General features: G+C 43.0%; 1 long non-coding RNA gene across 1 annotated transcript; it reads left to right on the top strand.

The window, feature by feature from the left end:
- Positions 1-5,304: 5,304 nt before the first annotated feature.
- LOC123160569 (uncharacterized) lies at positions 5,305-8,118 on the top strand. The gene is made up of 3 exons (XR_006480250.1): positions 5,305-5,764; positions 5,855-5,990; positions 6,120-8,118. It is a non-coding gene; the product is annotated as an uncharacterized lncRNA (long non-coding RNA).
- Positions 8,119-9,758: the final 1,640 nt, after the last annotated feature.

Here is a 9,758-nt window from a genome sequence, read left to right as displayed (position 1 = left end):
TTGAAGGTGCACGTACCATGCCCGCGGTGCTGCCGCGGAGGGAAATAGGCGAAGCGACTACGAGGAGGCATTGGCGAGGTGGAGATACCTGAGGCGAATGGACGTGCCACGAGCGGGGCTGCTGGCCAGAGACCATTGAGGAGGCGATGGGATGCAGCCCGAACTTACGCCATCCCACATCGGAGGTGGCCCAGCGTCGTGGACCTTGCCGTTGCCGCATGACCCAGGAGAAAGGAGGGGGATGGATGAGAACGACGGAGGCAGTGAGGATATGCGACCGACTTCCCCACGTTGCTCCTCTTTGTCTCGGCGGCGCAAGGTAAACGAGCGGCGAGAGAACGACAGGGAGGGGTTAACTGGATGGAGAGGAAAACACAGGAGAGGCTAGATCCGGCGCGGAGGCGAGCCGTGAAGGCGTGAGCAGCGGCGGATCAAATGAGAGCGGCGGCGCTAGTATAGGGGGGCGGTTGCAGCGAGAGAGCCGGCGGCGTTGCTGAGGCGTTGCGGTAGTGGGTTTGAGGGAGATAAAAATTTCTTTTAGAGCTAGAGTAATAATATAAGGTCACCTGAAATTTCCTAGATACCGCCACGCACGTCCAAAAACATCTTGCATCGTGCGCTCATTTTTTATATATATTGCATGATGTTTTTCTCTGGTGGGTTGCCACGTTACATTATTATTAGTTTTGACTAATCTGGTTGGTTCGAAAATTCTTAGATATACCACTTACTTTGTTCATCTCATCAAATTTAACAAAATACTGTCCATATAAGACCTTTTTTTTAGCTTTGAACTACAGAACCGTCTTATATTTAGATATAGAGGACATAAATATTTAGGGTATCTTCAAAGCGGACCCTTAAAATGCACATCCGAACCATGATGTTCGGATGTAATTTTTCATCTTATATAAACTCCTATTTGTATATGGGCACGTCTGTGTGTCCATTTTCCGTAAAGTGGAAGGTTTGTGGCATCCCGACTGATGCCACATACGCGTCTGCCACCCCGGTCTTGCCGAAAAATAATTCTGGCGCCCTTGCCCTCTCACAGGCAAACGTCTTCCGCTAGTCGTGCCACATTCATAATGGCCCAGCGCAGACATGACCTGTCACTGGAGTCGGAATTGAAGTGGCACGACAGCCGAGAGCGCCACCCGTGTCGCGTCCCGGTCTCCGTGCATGTTCCATGCCGGAGGAACATGATCGCACGGGGCGACGAGACGACTATCTAACGCATTGAAGTCGGTTGTCCGTCCATCCGCCCACTGGCATTAAACTGTCGTGGAGATTGGGAAACCCACTCCGATCACCCACATTGAAACAACACGCTGCACGCGATCGCGCACTCCATGATTGCTTTTGTTCCTCCTCTGTGCACCACCTCCGCCATGACGGCGAGCCCTAGCGCGTTGTGGGAGACCCTCTCGACGGAGCAGAAGTACGAGTTAGCTGGTCTTGCGGCCAGCTTGTCGACGAATTCGTCTGAGGTGAGCGACAATGACCCTACGATGGAGAAGGCGTCCGACGATGCGCCGGTGCCCGTGCCCATGCCGGTCCATGCCGTCTTCACCATGAAGTAGGCGTAGTGCACACTTCAACATCGTCATGGAGAAGGAGCAGCTGGTGCCACCATTGTTGGTGTTTCGGCTAGCGCAGGAGGACCTACAAACCTCACCCTTCTCATGCATCACCGGTTGGTGGAGGGCCAAATCTACAACAAGTTCGTGAGCGAGGAGGCCGTGGTGGATGATTACCTTTGCCGCCACCACCATGTCTATGTTAGCAAGGAACCAATACCCAAGGGAAAGTGATGACATACTAGAACTAATAACAAAGGAAAGGGATGGGTCACCACTCCTCAAGCCAACGACGAGGTCGTTGGACCAAAGAAAGGAAAGGCACAGAGACAGTGACAAGGAACCCTAGGCTTTTTGTATGCTTTTCATGTTTTTTATTTAGAATATTTTTAAATATGATTTTTTTAAATATACAATGAACTTTTTCTAATTGCACAATAACATTTTTCAATATGTGATGAACATTTCTAAAATACAATGAACATTTTTAAATATATATTAAACATTTTTAAATACTCGATGAACATTTTGAAATACACAACGAACATGTTTAAACTACATGATGTACTTTTTTTCTCAGATACGTATTTTCCTTTGAAATATGTGAGTGTTTTTTTAAAATACACGATGAATAAATTTTGAATACACAATAAATATTTTTAAAATTCACTATGACTTTTTGGTAATACATGATGAACAATTGCTAAATACATGATAAGTTTTCATGAAATAGAGCATGTATAATTTTTCAAATAGACAATGAAAATCTATAGAATACATGATAAACATTCTTTTAAATGCACGATGAACATTCTGAAAATACACGAAGGATTCTTTCCCAAAAAATTAAAAAATCCATGTTTTCTGAGAAACACGAACTCTCCAAAATTACAAGAACAATTTTCACTTGCATGAACAAAATTTGCACTACTTGTTTTTTGACATAGTTATATAAAATTATTAAAGTACAAACATTTTTATAAATAGATTCTTTATTTGATAAAATGTCGGATTTCAAGTGAACATACACGTACAAGTAGCAACTTCATTGTGAGTGTAACGTACAAGTAGCAACTTCATTTTGAGTGTAACGTACAAGTAGCAATCGTTTTTAAGAGAATTTGTACAAATAGATATTTTTTGTGAGTAAATTGAAAGTAGCAACTTTTTTTTTGAGAATCTGCAAGTAGCAACTGAGCAACATTAAAAATCAGCGCGGCCCATTTTCGCTAGGCGCCGTGTGCACGTTCCTGGGCCTGGACTTGCTTTCTTTTTTAGAAGCCGGCCTGGACTTGCTAAGTCCCAGGTTCGTGCGCGTAGGTTCATTAAGAAAGAATCTTAGTGAAAACAACGTCTGGTAGTTGTGTCAGGTGGTTTGTACTCGCTTAATACTGTGAGGTTGCTGGTTCGAGTATCATGTGCCACTTTTTCCTTTTTCATTCTTGTGATGGAATAATAACATATGAATTATGTCTAATCGATATTAATCTAAATTTTAAAATAGCAAATCATGTGTTGTTAAAGGGGGGTGGGGGGGGGGGGGGTTCTTGTTGTAGTCAAAAGAAAAGAGGAGAGGAAGAAAGGAAGAGGAAAAAAAGAAATTAGAAAAGGGAATTTGTAATTATTTTGAAAAAGTTAGTATGAAATAATTTTGATTAATAACAGTGTTTTCGGACTGTCAACACCAAAAACCATAGAAAATGCAAACAGTCCCAAAATGCACTGAAAATTGGCAAGCATGATTCTCATGTAGATATAATGTGGTACAAAAAAAATTCAGTGAGTCCTTTCTTACGCTGAAATCACGCTCCTTAGCATACTGGTTATAGAAAATGTAAGCCTCTCCTAGTGACCTGAACGTCTTCCTCATGACCTTCCAATGCCTGTCCAATGAATCTTGTTGATATTCATCAAATCCGATGTCAAAATTAAACAAATCATCAACAACATGCTCATCCTTCCCGCTAGGACCATCTACATCTCCCTGTAAATTAAGGCATCAAACCATGTATGTCAGTCAGTTATTATATCTCTCTTTAAATTAAGGCATCAAACCATGTATGTCAGTCAATTATTATTTTAATATATAATGTATGTAAGTTTCAAAACTTACTTTGCTGGAGCTATCATCGTGAGATGCATCAACGTGCGATTTGTCACTTTCATCGTCCACAAAATTCCTCACAAAGTCCCCGTCCTCGTCCATCTGCGCACATTTTACAAAAATACATGTAAGCGCTCATACGGTTATTATGTCATTTATTCTCCTATTTTTTAAAAAACATATCCGGAGTGCACTTTCAGCAAATGAATCATCTATATCCATATCATCATCATTATCGCCATGTCGCTGCATAATGCAAAAATAACATGTAATTGTCTGTGCGGTTTATCGTATTTATTGTTTCTATCAAGATCATACTTACATTGCCACTATAAGATTCATCCAAACTCATGTAGTTCTCCTCAGCAGGTTCATCCATATACAGTGACGAGGTTCCGTTGTCGTCGCCGTAATCATCGCCATCATAATCGCCCTCCTCCTCTATCTATACGTGTTCAAAAAAATTCTAAGATCAATCGAACACCGTGTAACATCATCCTTAAAATAAGTAGTTCATCAAGCACAACGACGTCACACATAGGTTATAGTCGAACCAACCTCTTGCACGGCGGCGAGGATGTCAGTTGGATCCATTTTGTCCGATGATGAACGCGCTGACAGCGTGACTTTGCTGGCCAGACGAGGCAGGTGTCGACGGCGTCACGATGATGCCCGGTGGTAGCAAGCGGAATCCGGGTAGGAAGGCGGCGGCGAAGATCACGGGTAGGCGGCCATCTCGGCGACGGCAAAGGAACACGGCGGCAGCAGCAACGGCGCCGGGGCACGCGTGGCGGCCTGTTTGGCCGGCGACCCGAGCGACGTGGGGGGCGATGGCGACTACGAGATAGTGGCGACGTGGAGACGGCGTGGATGCGTTTAGGGTTTAGGGTTACGACGGTGGGCGTCGGCGGCTTCCATGACGTTTTTTTCATAACTGTCGACGCCAATGTGGACACCTCGCGGGCGTACGGCGGCGACGTACGGCGACGCGTGCAACATGTTTGATTACCTAATTGCATCTCTTTCCGGGTGTTGGTTGATGTGATTAATCATCTTCCTTTACATATAATATTCATCAAATATTCTCAGTTTAGCCGTTAATGTATACTGATTTCCTTTCAGCTGAGCAATGGCCATGCAAGCAGATCCTAGTCTTACCCCTCAAGTGGTACTTAGGGTCCTCTCTCCGTTAACAAGCTAGCTAGCTAGTTCTACTGTTTAGTACTTACATGGAATTCTTAATATACTAAACCTAGCTAGGTTTAATTTATCAGGTTTTTTTGACTTTTTTCAATCAGTAAAAACCTGGCCAATGGGAACCTGCCACGTTATTTATTGGTGGATCTGGAAGGGTACATCTTGGGGTGGATGTAGCGATTTTGCATGAGATTGGTTCTTCTGGTCAACCGAGCGGCATGGGTGGTGGCTGTTTTCGTTTTTGTTTCTGGTACGTGCATGCGCTCTGTCGCCGCTTAAATCTCTATTCCCGGTGTTTCTGGATGCCTCTTGATTCGATCTCTTTCTTTCTCGAAGACTCTCGTCATCACCGCTTCGCCGCCTTATGCTCCTATAAATTCTCCTCTTTCCTATCATGATGCCGGCAACCTAAACCCATCCTCTTCAACCTAACCGCCTGTCCGTGACTCACCCCTCCAGGCGATGACCGTGTCTTTCTTCTTCTCGGCTGGCGGCGCGGCCGATGTGGTCGTGCATGCAGGACAGGAAGCACGGCGACCTGCATCTGTGCGGAGGAGAAACTCAGGCCGCGGTGGCGCGCCGCCCTGTTGCCGTTTTCCATGTCGTCACCAATGCATCACTGTGTGCCCATGCGCTGCCGATCTTGACTTCGATCCCCCCTTACCCGTCGACGCCTCCAGCTCGCGACCTCCCAGGCCGCCGGAGCCCTGCAGGCCTGTGTCACCTCGCCACCATCTCGACCTTGTGTTCGCCTACACCGTCAGTGCCTTGCCCTCAAGCGCCACCAGAGCCCTTGGCCCCGCGTCTTGATATGTGGCGAGGTGCAGCCTTGGCTAGGCTGGAGCCAAACCCGGCAATGGCTACAATGGCATCGACTTCTTAGGTGCGTGCTCTTCTCTGCATACCTCGAAACTAGCTTAGCTGCATCTTACACGTTGTTGGAGAGTTCCGTACTGACGCCATGTCTCCATAGCTGCCAAACTGGGTGAACTGCCAAGCGTTGGAGCTTTTCCTTCTGCGTGTTATGGCACTGAGATTTGTACCGGGACTTGTGGCATGAGAAGAGATGCTAAGGAGAGAGAACTGAATGCGTTGCTTGCTTCATCCAGGTATATTTGTCACATTATCTTAAAGCAGTTCTTCTTAGTGCAGTGCTCGCCTGAAATTGAACAGTAATGTTCCTTTCATGCTTCATAGTTATGTTATTAGTGACATTCCTTGCATGATGCCACAATCAGAGGTGCAAGCAGGAGCCGGAGGCTTTGAGAGCATGCTATCATGGTTATGAACATGTATGGATTAGCAACAGGGATACAGTCACTGTAGTAAGAAATGCCTGGTGAACTGAATCAAGAATGGCCTAATTGTACCTTGCCTTTTCTGTCACTGACAAGGACGATCTGCTGGGCGGCGTCAGGCCGTGTGGCACGCCGGTCAAGGAGTTCACCTTCGCCGCCGCACTCATAGCATTTGGCATGCTCGGTGTCGTCACCCCGTCTTCATAGCCGTTGTCTGTCCATCGTGTCGGCGGCGAGTACTCCCAACGTGAGACGAATATCTCTCTATTTACTACTTCCTCATCCAAGGGAGTATCTGCCTACCCCGATTTTATCATCGAACAAAAAAGAACTATCTATCCAAATCCGATTGAAATTTACAGTTGCTTTGTTAGCGAGAGTTGAGTTCTGGACTGGGGAATTCAGAAGGGGTTTCCCCATGTAGGAGCATCGATCAGTTGATGTCTTTTGAGTCATTTGTATTTTGTATCTTTGAGGCAACTTAAACTTTTCATTTCTATTGTTGGTATGAATAAAAATCTATATGTCTGAAGTTCTCCATGTCTGGCTGAACTGATTGTGTTTGTTTGTTAATTTATGCAGTTCTGTAGATAGATATTTGGTTATGCTGAATTGCTGTATTTAAGCCGATATGTAGGAAGATACTTGATTATGCAGAATTGTTGACCATAGAAAAGAGAGATTTAGATATTTTTTGTGTTAATAAATTTGGAGGAAGCGTCCTATTTTTTCACCCTGTAAAAAGTAAGCATAGCTAATTCCAGGTCGTGCATGTTACTAGATAGTGAAGGGTTTTCATGGATCTGGACCATGGTTTTGGGTACCGCCCGAGAAAACCGGTTACCGGGCGGTTACCGTGTTTCCCAGTACCCCACGAGAAATCAACTTCTCAAGCAAAAAATTCCGAAAATTTGAATTTGAATGAATTTTGAATGGATTTTTGACGAATTTTGTTCGGATTCAAAAAAATCGTCTGAAATTTGCTCGGTAACCGTGGTAACCGAGTTTCTCGGTGACCCACGAGAAAAAAGTGCCCCTCGGTAGCCAAAACCTTGATCTGGACTGGTTGTCCATTTTCCCCCTTTTTTGCCATCATGCCATCATTCATTCTGCCAGACAGTGAAGAATATTTGTAGTTTTGGACTGGTTGACCCCCCCCCCCCCCTCTTTGCCATCATGCCATCACTATTTACCTATATTACATTATTCAGATCATGATTTAGCTGAGAGCGTTGTTATTTTGTCAGAGTTTTGTAAACATGGAGATACCTTGGAGCTTATTTGCCTATCCTCTGGGCTTGGTCTGTTTAGTAACTGTGGGTTCTGCTATGCATTTAAAAGCAGGTTTTTTATGCCGAACCAGCATAGTACTATCTTTAACTATTACAAGCAGTTAGTTCTCTCTGTTATCAGAAGCACTGTGTAGTTATCTCCTCTCCGTTAGCAAGTTCTTTACATTTGGTCACAGATTTAAAATTTTCACGGATCTAAATGTGTGATTTATTCAACTTTGTTACTCTTCCGAAAAGTCCATACACTGCTCTTTTTATAGGTTTATCTGAAATGGGCACAAGAAAGCCCAATCCGGAAACAGGAAACTAACTTCTTTAGTTTTTAACCACAATCAGGACAGTCGAAGCTAGCTAATCCTTCTTTCCAAGGAATTTTTTGTTGTCTACTCGAGCTAAATATGTTCAGTATAAAAAAAATTATCAGTAAGATTGCACCTGGTCTTTCAAGTGCTCTAAACGAGCAAGGAATCCGATGTTAAAGTTTATCTTTGGCTGAATATACATGCTTTGATTGAAATATGACTTTTCCATTTTCACTTAATTGGCTCCATATGTTTGATTAAGAAACAATTCAGAGTTAGCATGCTGAAGTAATTTTACTATTTGAATGAATAACCGCCTCTTTTTTTAAGTCATGTTTGCATGATGTCCAGGTACAAATTGGCATCCGAATGGTTCAATTTTAGTGCAACTTGTACGCCCATGTTTCCTGTGGTCCGTGGCAACCTATGTACTGAAGTTCATTTCTACAAAGGTACAAAGATCGTTTGACAAAGAACAAAGGTAGAATGGTATATTTATCCTAGGAACTAGGGAGTTTTAAACCGTTTCGGGTAATATGAGGTTGTGCCACTATTTGTATGTTGTATTAATCCGAGGGATTTCATACATCAAGCCCCAGATAGAATTGTCTAGGCTGGGCATTTTTGTTGTTGTTGATGGAATAGATCTTTGAGGCAAAAGCATGTGACGATTGACAATAAAGAGAAGAACTGATGCGGTGGATGAGAAGTCCAAAAATAGAATGTTATTTGGCCCAACTGGACTATCCAGTGATTTTCTGTGTCATGTTCATCCTCACATGTATCTTATAATTGTTGTGTCTAGAGATGTTGAACTTTTCAATGATGAGAGTCTGGTGTAAAATGACACCAATATTGTTTTGTTAAAATACTGTTTAGTCACGAAGTTCAGACAATGATCTAAACTTTACTTTGCTGGCTCCAATGTCAATTAACTGATCCAACATATTCTGTTGATTTGTCTGCATTGATTTATTTTCCCCTTCGGGTGCTAGGTTCCAGGCGAATGAAATCATGCCTTAATCAGACAAGCAATCGAGTTTGATTTTTTTTTTACCGGAACGGCAGGTGCTCTGCCTTTTAATTATAGTAGGGAGAAAAATTGTACATAACTGAGAGGTTCAGCAAGAGAAAACAAAAGAAAAGGGGTTCAGTGCCTTGCTTATTGGCAATGATATATGTTGTTGTATAGTACATAAATATTCTTATGTTGATGATTTTTCTTGAAAAATAGATTGGTCATTTTGTGTCTGCGGCACTGCATTGTTTGTGTATATTACTTCTTATGTGGGCTAAAATAGTCATAACCTTGGAACAATACGGATGCTATGTGAGCTTTGAGAAAATAGAGTGCAATACATGGAGGAAAAAACAATATTTTATTTCTTATGGCGATAGAGTAGATGTTCTGCAGTGTTCTGGTTCACCATCCTGCAGGGTTGGTACCCGTGATAATGTAGTAATTGACTTGACCAAATTCTGTTGTGTGCTGGTGTTGGGCCAGTATACGGACTGCTGGATCTTTGGTAGCTGGGTGTTGTGGTACATGTGAATCAAATGTATTTCTTTTGGGCACAGGTGATACAATTAAAGGACCTTCTATTGTGATTATGTTCTCCTAATTCCTTCATCATGTACGAAAATGCTACTACTTACTAAAACTGATCATCGTAATGAGTTAGTTCTCCCACTCTGTGGACTGCCTTAATCCCACTAGAGCAAAGCATGTTTTGTGCAGAACTTCTACATTATTACACCTTACAGTATTAGGATATCTTCCAATAGTTATCAAGCTTTTCTTGTAGTTTCCTAGAACATACTGCTATATAGTTTGATCATTTTACTTAGTATAACTGAGAAAGACGTCGTTTGATTTTACGTGGATTAGGATTGTGTTAGGAGGAAAAGGAATTTAGATTGTGTTAGCTGGACATGCTTCTCAACAACAGCTTGACTTCGATGGTTTCTGAAAAACCTCTGAAACT

Source organism: Triticum aestivum, chromosome 7B, assembly GCF_018294505.1.
Source record: "Triticum aestivum cultivar Chinese Spring chromosome 7B, IWGSC CS RefSeq v2.1, whole genome shotgun sequence".
In the NCBI taxonomy this organism is placed as follows: Eukaryota; Viridiplantae; Streptophyta; class Magnoliopsida; order Poales; family Poaceae; genus Triticum; species Triticum aestivum.
Note: the sequence above shows the minus strand (reverse complement) of the source record. Positions and strands in the feature narration are given on the sequence as shown.